Here is a 14,309-nt window from a genome sequence, read left to right as displayed (position 1 = left end):
CTGGAGGTAAAATCATCCATCCAAGATAAATCAAAATTTTAAATATTTTAGTTTAAGAAAGCTATTGGTGGTTGTAATGAAAGTGATGCCTTACTATTTTAATTTTGTTTAGGTTCTACGAGTTGGAAATATCCTAAATTTGAACTATTTAAAAAAATTGGAAATGTGCTGAAAAGGGACGACTTTAAGATATTTTTAGAAAGACTACTTAATTGGTAACATTGGATAAAAATATGGATTTGTTAAAATTTTCAACAAGGTAAAACAGTAAAGAAACTGAAACCGTACAATTTGTACATTTTGGATCACCCTGTATATACAAAGCGTAATAAATCAAAACTATTTTTACATTAATCAGTAATAGAGACCTTTAAAATTAGGTACGCCTCAACCTACCTCGACATTTGAAAATCATCCAAAAATGATCCCTACCTCCCCAAAAGTGCTATTTTGGAGTATATTTAGGTGTTAAAAATTATGATCCCGAATTCTTTGGGATCCTGAATATGGGGGTTTTCGTTAAAACGAATATACGTTTCTCGATTCAGATGCTATACATCGTGGACGGGTGGTCTGAGGTATCTAGTGTGACGTATTAGTGAGAATACCACATGATGTCACTTTTGGAGTATAAATTAGTATCTAGTGTAAAATAATGAAACTGCTTGAGCCAACGCTCACTACGATTGGCCAAGGATTTGGATTTTTACAGTGAGAACTGTACAATTGTCGTGTTGATGAGAGGTTTAGGTGGCTTGAGAGTCACCCCTCCGTCGCGTCGTGTTGATGATAAGAGGTTTAGGTGGCTTGATAGTCACTACTACTCCGTCGCGTGGTGTTGATGAGAGGTTTAGGTGGCTTGAGAGTCCTCTCCGTCGCGTCGTTTTGGTGATGAGAGGTTAGGTGGCTTGAGAAGTCACCCCCTCCGTCGCGTCGTTTTGGTGATGAGAGGTTAGGTGGCTTGAGAGTCACCCCTCCGTCGCGTCGTTTTGGTCATGAGAGGTTAGGTGGCTTGAGAAGTCACCCCCTCCGTCGCGTCGTTTTGGTGATGAGAGGTTAGGTGGCTTGAGAGTCACCCCTCCGTCGCGTCGTTTTGGTGATGAGAGGTTAGGTGGCTTGTGAGTCACCCCTCCGTCGCGTCGTTTTGGTGATGAGAGGTTAGGTGGCTTGAGAGTCACCCCTCCGTCGCGTCGTTTTGATGATGAGGGGTTAGGTGGCTCGAGAGTCCTCTCCGTCGTGTCGTATTGATGATGAGAGGTTAGGTGGCTCGAGAGTCCTCTCCGTCGCGTCGTTTTGATGATGAGAGGTTATAGGTGGTTTGAGAGTCACCCCTCCGTCGTGTCGTGTTGATGATTAGAGTTTTAGGTGGCTCGAGAGTCTCCGTCGCGTCGTGTTGATGATTAGAGGCGCGTCGTGTTGATGATTAGAGTTTTAGGTGGCTCGAGAGTCCTCTCCGTTGCGTGGTGCTGATGAGAGGCTTAGGTGGCTTGAGAGTCACCTCTCCGTCGTGTCGTGTTCATGATGAGATATTAGGTGGTTTGAGAGTCGCCCCTTCGTCGTGTCGCGTCTGTTGTGTACAAGCACATATTTCTTGTTTGAAATGTTGTCTTGTTTCCTACCAGTTTTTTCTGACAATTCAGGTTTTTATCACAACCGGGTTTTTGCACCGTCTCAAGTTAATTAATCACTAACTATAAATTTTACAAGGATGAAGTTTGCTATATCTCGTGTCGTAACGGGCTTCGCCGAGGTTGCATGGAAAATTTTAAAGTTATAGCTCATTTAATTTTTGAGATTTTCTGCGAGCATATAGACAAACAATCACACTAAAAAGAAGTTAACACACAGTGATGCATCATACAACTTATTCTCATAGTCATGAAGTTTCTTGCAAAATTCTACATATGAAAAATTTTTCGCACATGATACATTAAGTTTTTGATAATTAAATTAGTTTTGATAGTTTCATATCAGTGTTTGAATAATAAGTTTACTCACCAAGTGACTATAAAATGATGTATGTGTTGGGATAGTATGGCTACGTGTGTTTATGTCTCATTTATAATTCTGTGGGTAATGTTGGGTTTGTTTTCAAATTTATTTATTCGGCTCTTTTCTTGTTGCCACCATGGTTACCCTTAAGACCAATGTAAACATATTCGCTGACGCTCAGCCACATTCTATGAAATGATACGTACCATCATTGATCTCATGTAGAAATGAAGATTCATACACAATTTCAAGTCTATGGGTCAGCTCGTTTTTGAGAAATTTGCGGATAGACAGACAGAAATGAAATATTTCCAGCCCTATAAGTGGTAGGTTTCGCTAAAGCTCAGCCAATAATTCAATATTAGTATAGAAAATAGTGTATTACTATTTTATTCATGTCATAGGCTAGACACAACTTTACAAGATACAAGTACGCCACACCACGTGTTGTAACAGATTTAGCTGAGGATGCATGCAAAATTTCTAATCTTTAACTTTTTATTTAATTCTCGAAATATCCTGTAGACAGACAATAATACGTAATAGAACTTATTCTTTTAGACATAAAGTTTCAGGCAAAATTAACTCGTTAACCCTTTGGATACAACGCATGTAGCTATTTAGATACATCATTCAGACTGCGTCTAATATCATTTTTAAATATAATTAACAATATATACACTCGGTATATATTGTTAAATAAAGAGTTAAACCGATGTTTTACTTGACAGATCATTTCAACTTGATCAACAATATTACGTCACTCATTGTTTGACAAGTTTGATAAGTAAAATACATCGAGTTCCATAATATATATTTTTAGTCAAATCTCTGAATTTAATTACAACAGATTAATACTATTTTAATAGTGCTAATTGAAAGTAATCAATTATAAAAAAATAACAGGTATGATTGTAATAACTAAATATTACTGAGCAAACTGCCATTTCCTCGCTGAGCTGCTCCCGATTAAATGTAAAAGCATTACACATTCTGCTTTCAAAGTTTTATATAAAATACACTCATCTTCCAGTAAACCTTGTATCCGTGTTGATTTCCAAAGGATTCTCCAACACCGAGAACACCGTAATACTATCAAACAGTTTGTGTGTTTTAGTCTTACGAATGTAATCAGCCCGTTTGTTTACTACGTTAACAGAACAAAGTTCCGCTAGTAACGCAGAACATTTTGCTATCGATTGCAATCTGTTATGTTTCTGGGTCATCTGGGCTTTGATAAGTAGTACTTTCTTCCATTATTCGCTACGGCTTAATTAGAATATCTTTGATGTGACATTTGCCATTTTAATATTTAGTTCATAGCAATAAGTAGAGTATTCAGACCGACTCAATGACATCAACAAATTAACTAAAACGTTTTGTTTCTGATATTGTTGACACTTTATTCAAGATTTATATCACCATTTCGTTTGAACTGAATGAGGTAAACTATGTTGTAAATTGATTTTATGACATTTTAAATACTGGAATACACGTTCGAAACCTCGGCGACCTCGACGGGTTAACCTGAAGGCCAACGTGTGAATAGCTCAGTGTTGACGAGGTAGAAATAGTTCTAACCGGCTCTTCTCTGCGCCATTACATTATTTCTATAAACTGTAGTTTTCACTTTGAATACCACTTCGGAATAAATTTTCTCACACATTTCCTTTTATCCTTCGGATTTGTAGTTTTGTTGCACGCTTCAATTTAAAAAAATTGAAAATTCTACGATTATAGTATTGTAGACAAACTATTCATTAATTGAGAACGGTTGTGGAAAATACTAGCTAGCGTTATTTTGAGGGAAAACCCTCGGAATTTTGATTCTACAGTTCTTAATTTCATACATCTATGTGTATTCCTTTTTTTCGAATATATAGCCAACTTGTTTTTTTTTTTTTTTTTTTTTTTTTTTTTTTTTTTTTTTTTTTTTTGAAAAATTATAAATACGGTTTCCTTTGGTCGTGAATAAGTTGTAAAAAGTTAATAAGGAATAAATTTAGTATTGTGCGGGGCATCTCATCAGAATTGTTACAAGAAGTAAACAAATATGTAGCAAAAATAAAATTATGTTTTTAATTCTCTTCTCAGTGCTAGTATTAGTGTTTTATGTGTGTGTGTGTGTGTGTGTTGTTTTTTTATCAACTTCAATTAAAGTTAAATTTTACAGGATTTTACTTTTACTCTATTGTATTTAAACATTTTACACACCCCTTTTCATGGACCGATCTCGAAGTTTATAGACTTTTTGTGTCCAATAAATTCCTTTCCTTTCTTTTTATTTTAATAAAACGAGCTATGAATTGGTCTCATATATAATACGTGATGCGCGTAGAGCCAATTTGTATTGTTTAAGCATTCAACCAGGATTTTATTTCCACCATTTTTGTAAAACCTCTAAATGGAGTTCGATATGTCACGAAACTGTTGAATTATTTTGCATACTTTGCGCTCATTCGCTATTTTGTTTTGATTTAAAATTTAAAAGTATATGATCTTTTGATATTTTAAAAACCAAAAAAAAGGTAGATATACTTAGAAGTTACAAACACATTACCAGATTGTATAATTATTGCATATGAAACTGAAAGTGAAAAAGCAATCTTCCATTCCAAGCTTTCATACGAAAGTGCGGGTTAAGTGTAATGCGCTGACGAACTGTTATTTACGACAAAATTGTTCTATTCCGCCCAGAAACAGAAAGGAAGGTGAAACTGGATTTTGGCTTAAGACTTTCGATAAAGTTGTCGACTTTAAACAGCGTTATTAAAGAAAATGTGATTAGTAAATTAATGACTTTTGTGTCGAAATATGGTTTTTGGTAATGTTTATTTCTAAGATATCTTCTATGAATATTGAGTCGAGCTCCAGTTCACCTTCCCCTTAGTGCGAGGTTGTGGAATCTGACGCTGTTAACTACTTGACTCGTGGAAACTGGAGCATGTTTCGTCTGAAGAGAAGTGATAAAAAAAATGTGCCCTTGATGAGACAGTGAGAATACCTTTTCACCAAAATTACACTATATTTTGTAGTCTAGGTGTCTCTAATATCAAAACGATGTAATGAGTTTTTTTGTAGCTTCTTCGTCGCCGACTTTTTTGGATATCTTCAAACGAATATGACTCCAGATTCCAGGATTCAAGTAAGTGACAGCATCAAGATTCCAGACTGCACTAAGAGAAAGATGAACTGGAGCTAAATTCAATACTTACTGTGAATCGACAAAGCTACGTTATATATATATATATTTATTGTATATTTTCAATTTAAGTGTCTCCATTCAATTTAAATTAAATACGTGATAAAATAATTAATTCATTTCAAATTTAACTAATTTTTGCTACTGGAAATGCACACACATTAGCATCAGAAAAGTGCGAACTTTTTACTCTGGTCGTTTCAGATAAATCAAATCTAAACATTACTAAACCACTTACTTACATTAAAACATAAAACCAATATTTAATACTTATATTTTTTGTGGTGTGTTTGAAGAAGATATCCATGATATCGAAAGGCCTCACAAAAAATATAAGTATTAAATATTGGTTTTATGTTTTAATGTAAGTAAGTTATCAGTAACCTATATAAGCTCCATCTACAACATTACTAACCACTTTACAACTTAAAAAAGCAAGAAAAAACCTAAAGACTATTTGATATATTAAATAATATATTTAAATAAAATAGATTTATTGAGTTTCGAATTATTTAGCAATCATATAAAGGACATTAAATATAAAATCCTATAGTAATAGTTTTAGGATCTGCGTTTATTTAATTCATTTAATAAATTGTGTGAGTTTTGATGATTAGTAATTAACTATTTTCAACTAGCGAAACAAAAGCCTTTGAAATAGTGTGACAATTCTCAGCTGCATTAACTATTTTCCACTAAAGAAAGATTAGAGTGACCTTAACCGAGTCTCGTGGCTGATTAACGTTGCTTGAACAATAAATCTAAACACAAGGCGTTACATTAATTACGAAGTGTCATAAATGAGAGTACTCTAGATATAGTTAACTAATGATGAGTGTAAAAATAATGAGGGATTTACCAAGCAATCTATTACATGAAAATTAAAGAATTGCACTTTTCTTACGTAGGTGTTGTTTTCAAACAAACCTTTTCCTCATGTTTTGGAACTCTTTCTAACTCTTTTTTTAACATAAATCGTGTATAGTCAGTCATTTGTTATTGTTGGTTTAACCAGTGACATTGAGAAAAGATAATTTAATTATGTAATACAGTAATTCAATAAATATCTCTATTCCTTCTCAGTCCAAAACATTTACCGTCATATAATTACAATCATTAGTAATAAATATGAGACATTTAAATTTTCTACTTGGTTTAATAAATATCGCCCACATACTCTCAGAGCTTTTCTTCATTCACCTTATTGAATAGGCATATATATATATATATATATATATATATATATATATATATATATATATATATATATATCCATTTTTTGTTCAACAAGTAAAATCTTCTGAACTAATCAGAACTGGCAAGATAGGTTTAATCACACTGAAATCATTACATAACTTGTCCAGCGAGACTTTTTTGTCAATTGCCATGGATCAGCGGTTTATACGACATTGTCGAAAGGAATGTCATGTTTTAGGGACAGAAGGGGGGGGGGTTTCCTCTAGTGTATTTTGATTGCTGTAGTCAAATTGACTCTCGACATATAAAATAGCATTGTCTTAAATGTATTAAAATCTGTCACCGCTTCATAGAAAACGAGGACATCTTTAAGAGGCGATTGTGAGATCCATAAAACCCTTTCTACTTTCCGGGAGCAAAATTGTCTCCTTAAGTGTTCTGTTATGTTCATCAATTCAGTGGCTATAGTCCTGGATCTTTGTAGAGTCATGTTAGGATAAAAAAAAAACCAGCAAACATGTAAACGTAGTGTTGGTTTTTAATATTCTAAACGATCAACGTCTGTTTAATTTTTATTGTCATTTAAAGAGATCGGTGTTTTCAGTGATTTAGAGCAATCCAATGAAAATATTTCACTGGAAAAACAGGAAAGTCCTTTTATCATTTTATCGATAGCTGGACCAAAAAACAAACACCTGGTACCCATACAGTCGATTCTCGCCAATGTAGCTCTGATTATTCAACAAACTCTTTCAAGTCATCTCAAAGGTGCTAAAGATGTAAAGAAGTCAGTTTAGAGACGAACACTGAAAATAACTTGTACACTTGATTGAAAACCAAGTATCAGTAAGGTATATTTGAAAGTATTGTTCAGTGCCTAAGCAAGTTATCTGGCTTTTATGATATTTGGATATATCCCTTGAACAGCCTACTGTACTGATATGCCTTTTTTAAATTTACATTCGTATTGTCAACATTGAGAGCTAAAAAATATTTATACCTAAACAAAATTTTTGGAGAGCGTTTAAAATATTCTCACTTATTGCATTAGATGTGTCCGACGAACACTAACAAATCTAGTTTATTCTGACAACAGTTTTCAAAAAAATACTGCTTACAAATTGGATACATTTGTTTGTTGGCTTTGTCAGAAGTTTCAGTCATGATACTAATATATATATATATATATATTAGTTCTTTTGTCTTGAGACGAAGGTTTTAGAGACCGAATGGCAACTTCTTCAATAAGGGGTTCAACAAGAACTTCCTTGACTATGTCTTCGGACGATTACAGAAAAGCAGGTCCTAGGATACAGGACAAATACAGAAATATATATTATAGAATTACATACTTGAATGGTTTTCCAACGTTATAAAAATTAAATCCAGTGTTATTGTTGAAGAAATGGAAATCGAACAACGAGTGTCCCTACCCACTTTGTGTTGGGACAAGGGACTTACAGGTAGAAACGTAAAGGGACTTGTGACAGAATCGGAACAGGTGGCAAACTAGATTATTGTAAAAAATTATCTTGAAATTGGTCTTTCACCAGCACTAAGATTTGCTCTTGGTATATTTATAGTCGTTACGTTAGGCACTTGAGCACAGATAACACATTAAGAGATTGCTCGATCGATTGGAGAAATATAGTAATAAATCAAGGTCATAAGTATTGCGGTGCGGAGTTATGTGTTTTTAAATAGTAAGATAACGTGGGCTGCTGTGCTCACAAGACGTATTAACAAATATTTACAACGGTGCTGAAAAGTTTTGAAGCGGTATAATATCTTCTCTACTCATAAACAAACAAAACTTTGTACATTGACTGAGGGCATAACATTGAACTTTTTGATATAATAAATAGTTCTTCACCACCTCTTCACACGTGATTATACAAACCTCGTACACAAACATCTACTTTTAAGATGTATTCAATATCCTGCTATTATTCTATGGGAAACGGTCTACGAGGAGTCAGTAGAAAAAGCATGATTGATATGCACATCATTGTAAAGTGCTTGTCAAGCAAAGAAGTATGCAGCAAACTGCACTTCAAAAATTAAATCTGTTTAAAATGGTGGCGGTTCAAAGATTTTAAAAGTACACTGTAAATTCAGCAGAACATTCAGGAAGTTGCTGTGAAGTTTTAATGCGGTGTAACCATGAGTGATGTTTTATAGCTTCATCTGATATCGTTACAATAAAGTTAACCATTCTTGAACTTGCACATTAGATTGAAACCTTCGAGTGCCGCCATTTTGTTTATGATTAATCTTTTGATGTCTAATTTACAACATGACGTTCTACTAAATAAGACCTTGAAGTGGTATGCGCATCGACCCATGCTTGTGTTTAAGATTTTTCACCGACTCCTTACGGACCACCCCCCTGAGGTGGTGAAGAGCTACTGATTGCATCAAAAAGTACAATTTAGCCCACTATACAAAGTTTTATGTGTGTACTTTTAGGAGTACAGAAGATATTAGACAGTTTCAAGTCTTTTCAGCACACCTGTATATGTGCAAAAAATGTATTTTTAATTTTTTTTGTACTAATAGCTAATAATGCTATGGCGCCTTTTGACGCTGTCGTTATAGTTGTAGTTGTGTGGCCGACAGAAATTGGCCGCTGCGACGCACTTCTGTCCAATTGAGAATATTATTGTGACAATGAATTAGTCACAGAGCGGCCCGCATAGTAATAATTGGCCACGTGCTTTCTATCAACAACTCCTCCCAGCGACATCTGGCAGCATCAGACCTATGTCAACTGGGATTGTTTTGGGTGAAAGTGGCGTTTTAAGATATAATATGTCCTTAGGTAAAATATCGGTTGTAACTGTGGTAATAAACTTTGGCGTTGTTTTTATTGTGGAATTTATTACAACTTAATTTTTATTATTTGTTTATCAAAATAGAGGGATTGTTATACACTCTCGAGGAGCAAAATAACCTTTCTGATGACAGTACGGTATGTGTTATTCCTTACATATTATACAAGGAAAGTAAGTATTTCTCACATATTATACAGGGAAATAGAAGAGGAAAGTAAGTATCAGGTGGGAGTTAAAGTGCTTTACAGTACTTACCTCATTTCTTCTTTCAGTTGTCACACACGTGCAGTATTTCTGCTAGCTCTGGTTATCAAAATGTCCGTTTACTAACGTTCATATCGTTGCTTTGGAAAATGCAAGTTGTAATTCCCCCGACTAATACAAAAGGGGTCCAAACTGTGACATTTGAGACAGACCCAGCCTCATTGACCACTTATAACGTGTTCGTGATACTTGGCCTTGGTCACTCTCCGACTGATTGTCAATTCCCATATCGAGTCTTTAGTATCTCATCAGACAACTGACATGTTCTGCAACCTTGTCGTCTAGTCTTGACGCTGTACGACCACAATTTCTTATGTGGCAACTTTAGATCACGTGACCAGGTCTAATTATATTCTGCAGTATATAATGTAAATCTTGGAAAGAAATTTATTTCCAACTGAGCATGACTTTGATGATGAGGCAGGTACATTATGGCTAACCCTGAATTAAATCACGTCCGTAGAGCTGTGGGGTATTCAGGCCCACAAATTCCCTCGCAGGTACTTCCTCAATAAAGAAATTCAATCTATTTCAATTCAAAAAGTAATTTGCATAGTTAGGTATGTAAACCGCATGCAACCACACCTATATGCTTAACTGCTAAACCAGTTTTGATCGATCGCTTTTACGTCTACTTTGAGTACATTTTAAAATATATTTTCTTAATGTGAATGCGATGTCCTAGTAGTACAAACATATTACCTGAATAATAGCCCAATAGAATTGATCACAGTCCACAGAATGTTAGCCACTAGACGTAAAGTACACATTGGACCTACACAAAGCTTATTGGCTGAGCATTATTGAAGCCTGTCACTCGAGGGGCTGGAAAACTTTCATTTCTGTCTATCTGTCCGCATGGGATTTTAAAAATGAACAGACCTGTATACACGAAATTGTGTGTGGAGCTTAATTCTTTACATGGAACATAGAGTTCAATGATTATATACGTTATTTCAAGGGATTTGGCTCAGCTTCAGAATAAACAAATTTTTAAGAAGACCGAGCCCAGCATGATATTTTGGTAATTGGTAAACTTTCATAAACTTGAAAGTTTGTATGTTTTACCAGGCGGATCCGTTTGAATGATTTCGCTTTAGCGCTTTGACAAAATTACGTTAAAGCAGAGTTAAGTAATCATGCAGAATTCCCTAAAAAAATAAATATATCAAATCAACTATTAGAGTGTGTATTCTGTTTAGCCGACATAATGATTGGTTATTCATATGTTGAGAAGTCTATACATGCCTGTAATGAATTCATTGAAATATATTCTAATGTTAGTGGTGGCATTGAATGCACTAAAATGTGTCATAAGGGAAATTATTGGCATCTTTTATAACCATTCCTTTGACAACTTTAAAAGTAATGTAAAGATGTATTATTTTACCAGGCGAAGTTAGGGCTAAGAAGCCCTCTCTAACATTTAACCTGGGGACCAGGCTTAAAGGTGACTTCCGAACCACCACCAATGGCCGGGCAGGCGGTCTGCTTGCAAGGGCAGGCCGCTCAGCAGTCAGTCACCCATCCAAGCTCGACGTTGATTGAATTTTATTTGCCAAGTTTTAAATGCTCGATAAGATCCGTATGAGGATAGAGTTGAGATCTGTGCATATTGTTTTGATGTGTGGGGGGGGTGGGGGGGGGGGGGGGTGGGGGGGGGGGGGGGTGGGGGGGGGGGGGGGTGGGGGGGGGGGGGGGTGGGGGGGGGGGGGGGTGGGGGGGGGGATACAAACAACACACCTTCTCCTTTTTTTCTGCCTTTGATGGGAAATGCCGCCCACTTAGCCGCTCGTGAAGGGGCCCAGCTGGCGCGCGCCGTCGTCTCTTCTCTCTCCGTAGACTTGCCTTCTCTGCCACAAGATCTTCAACAAGGCTCTCCCTGAATTCCTCATGTGACATTGGTCTTCGGCCGTGTGTAGTTTGTATTACTCTTATACAACAAATAAGAGTTTACAATTGCTACTTCTAGTAGCCAGAAAAATATTTTCCTATACCACTTCTTTGTTTTGCGCATGAATTGGGTAATTGGATATGAAGTGGTCACTTCTATCAACAGCACCCATGTGCTTTGTATAATCTAGGGACGACATTAGGTTTTGGTATTGGAGGTTGATTGGGCCATTTACTTGGAACAATTGTCCATATCGTGTTTGCTCCCTTTGCTCTTAGTGCTGAGCATGGTAACAACTCTCTTGTCCCTCCAACTCACAACTAAGGTGTCTCCTTTTCGGTACGAAAATAAATCACCTTTTTTTTCATTTTTTTATATTTTTCTTTTGAGTCCACGTGGCATTCCAACCCTATGCGTCATTACAGTGCCCGTGAGATGGCAATGAGTTTTCAATAGCTCTGCGGCTAATTCCAGACTTGTATAGTAGCGGTCCGGTATATACATGAAGACCGCGTTTGGGAATTAGTTACATCTTTATAGATTACAGAATCACTGAGAACTTTCACAATTTGAGTGGTTTTCAATAGATTTGAACCAGAAATCAAGGTTTCTTTTCCAAAATATGGAATGAAATTATAAAACATAACCGTTATCACAGTCTGAGACAACAAAAAGTTTCATTCCAAATTTTACAGGTTTCTGAGGGTTATAAACCTTGAAACTAATATTTCCCTTGAAGGAAACTGTGCTTTCATCAATAGCTAACGGAAATTAGTTGGATTATAAAACAATTGACACACATTTTCTTTATATGATCAATAATAGGTCTCACAAGAAACCCTTTATCTCTTGGTAGTTGCGTTTCGTTGTGGTTAAAATGGATTGTTCCAAAATATATTGAGAAAACTCGTCCTTAGAAAACACATCGCTGAAAAATGGCAATCCTCCGCTTAACCCACTTAGTAGAGAAATAATTATTTATATTAGACATAGTTAAAAGGCCCATGTTGATGATAACTCCTAAGAAAGCTTTCAAAATCTACTTCAGATATGTCTGTCCATTTTTGTAGGCGAGAATTTGGTGACAACAAACGTGTTTTTTTTGTATTAGCAAAATAGTTAGTCTCATCACAAATGTATTTTAACAAGTCATCATTAAAAAATAAAGCAAACTAGTCCATTGGTTTTGTCTTATGATCAAAGCTGGTGGGCAAGTTAGGTCCAGTATTTACACTATAAATCGGAATAGTAGTAGAAGGTCCTTGATCGAAATTGGTTTACATCTATCCATTCATTATCATTTGTGGGAATAGGCCTATAGTTCCTCATGAAAGTTGACATACCTGGTAATCCGTCATTATTTTGATTACCGCCACTAGTACTTGGTAATCCTTCATTTGGAACACCACTTTCACTGTCTGTGTCACTGTTAGTTATATTGTGCAAAATCACATCGTCCATATCGAAATCTACTGGTTCATTTGGATAAAAAGCACTCGAAAAGGATCAGAATCAGAATCAGAATCATTTTTATTGCCATTTTTCTTTACAGAATTGACAAAGTCAGTCATAAAAACAATACATATTACAATAATGTACAGTTAAAAAACAAAAAAACAACACAGTAAAATATACTGGCCTACAAAAGTATGGACATTTATATGATGGGATAAACGCTAAGCATTAATAGCTACCTCTGAATTCAGAAACTCGTTTACAGAGTAGAAGGCCTGAGTGATGAGCCATTTGGAAATTTTTGATTTAAAAGTTTGTAAATCTAACACCCTCAACATTTCGGGAAGCTTGTTAAAGAGCTTGATTTGCAAATATTTATGACTCTTGCTGTATTTGGTTAATCTCATTGTAGGCAAAACTAAGTCATTAGCATGTCGTGTGTGATAATTATGTATATTGTTAAAACTTGTAAAATCTTCTACGTTTTCTCGTATCATGAATTAAATTTTGAAAAATAAAAATGCATGGAAGAGTCATTATATTATTGTTAATAAAATATGATTTACAGCTATCCCTATAACCTAGACAAAACATAATTCTTATAGCTCTTTTCTGCCACAGGAAAACTCTTTCTGCACCTACACTATTACCCCATAAAATGTTAGCATACAAACAAATGAGAATGAAAAAAACTAAAGTAAGCAATTTTAAGTAACTTATTACTAACACAGCTCTTTAGTTTACGTAGTAAAAAACAAACTCTTGACAACTTTGAAATTACATTATTTGTATGCTCATGCCAGATAAGCTTAGAATCTAAAGTTATCCCTAAGAGCTTCACCGGTTTCAATATAGAGTCTTGCATTTCAATACTTCTTAGAGAGAATAGTATGTTTTCAGTTTTATTATCATTCATTTTTAAGAGATTAGACTCAAACCACATAGAAGCTGTATTGATTACTCTATTAGTGTTACTAAGAACATAATGTACACAGTTGCCCTTTACTATTATAGATGTATCATCCGCGTACAATACGGTATTACAGTTCAAATTGATTGGTAAGTCATTGACATACAAAATAAATAAGAGGGGGCCAAGGACAGAGCCCTGAGGGACCCCAGCAAGGACTTCTTTTACAGACGAATCTTGACCACCAACACTGACCATATGTAGTCTACCACACAAATAAGTTCTGAAGAACTGTAAGGTATCATTACATATTCCATAATACTGCAATTTATTTAATAAAATATCATGAGAGATACTGTCGAAAGCCTTGCTGAGGTCCAACAGGGTCAATCCCAAGTACTCATGATCCTCAAAACTTGTCAATATCTGAGACACAACATTGTCTAATGCCTTAACTGTTGAGTAGCCCGGCCTAAACCCAAATTGGCTATTTGATAAGATTTGATTTACATCTAGGAAATCCATGAGCTGATTTTTAACACAAGTCTCTAATATTTTAGA

The sequence above is a fragment of the Homalodisca vitripennis genome, chromosome 4 (genome assembly GCF_021130785.1).
Source record: "Homalodisca vitripennis isolate AUS2020 chromosome 4, UT_GWSS_2.1, whole genome shotgun sequence".
NCBI classification, from domain to species: domain Eukaryota; kingdom Metazoa; phylum Arthropoda; class Insecta; order Hemiptera; family Cicadellidae; genus Homalodisca; species Homalodisca vitripennis.
This window is presented reverse-complemented; position numbering follows the sequence as displayed.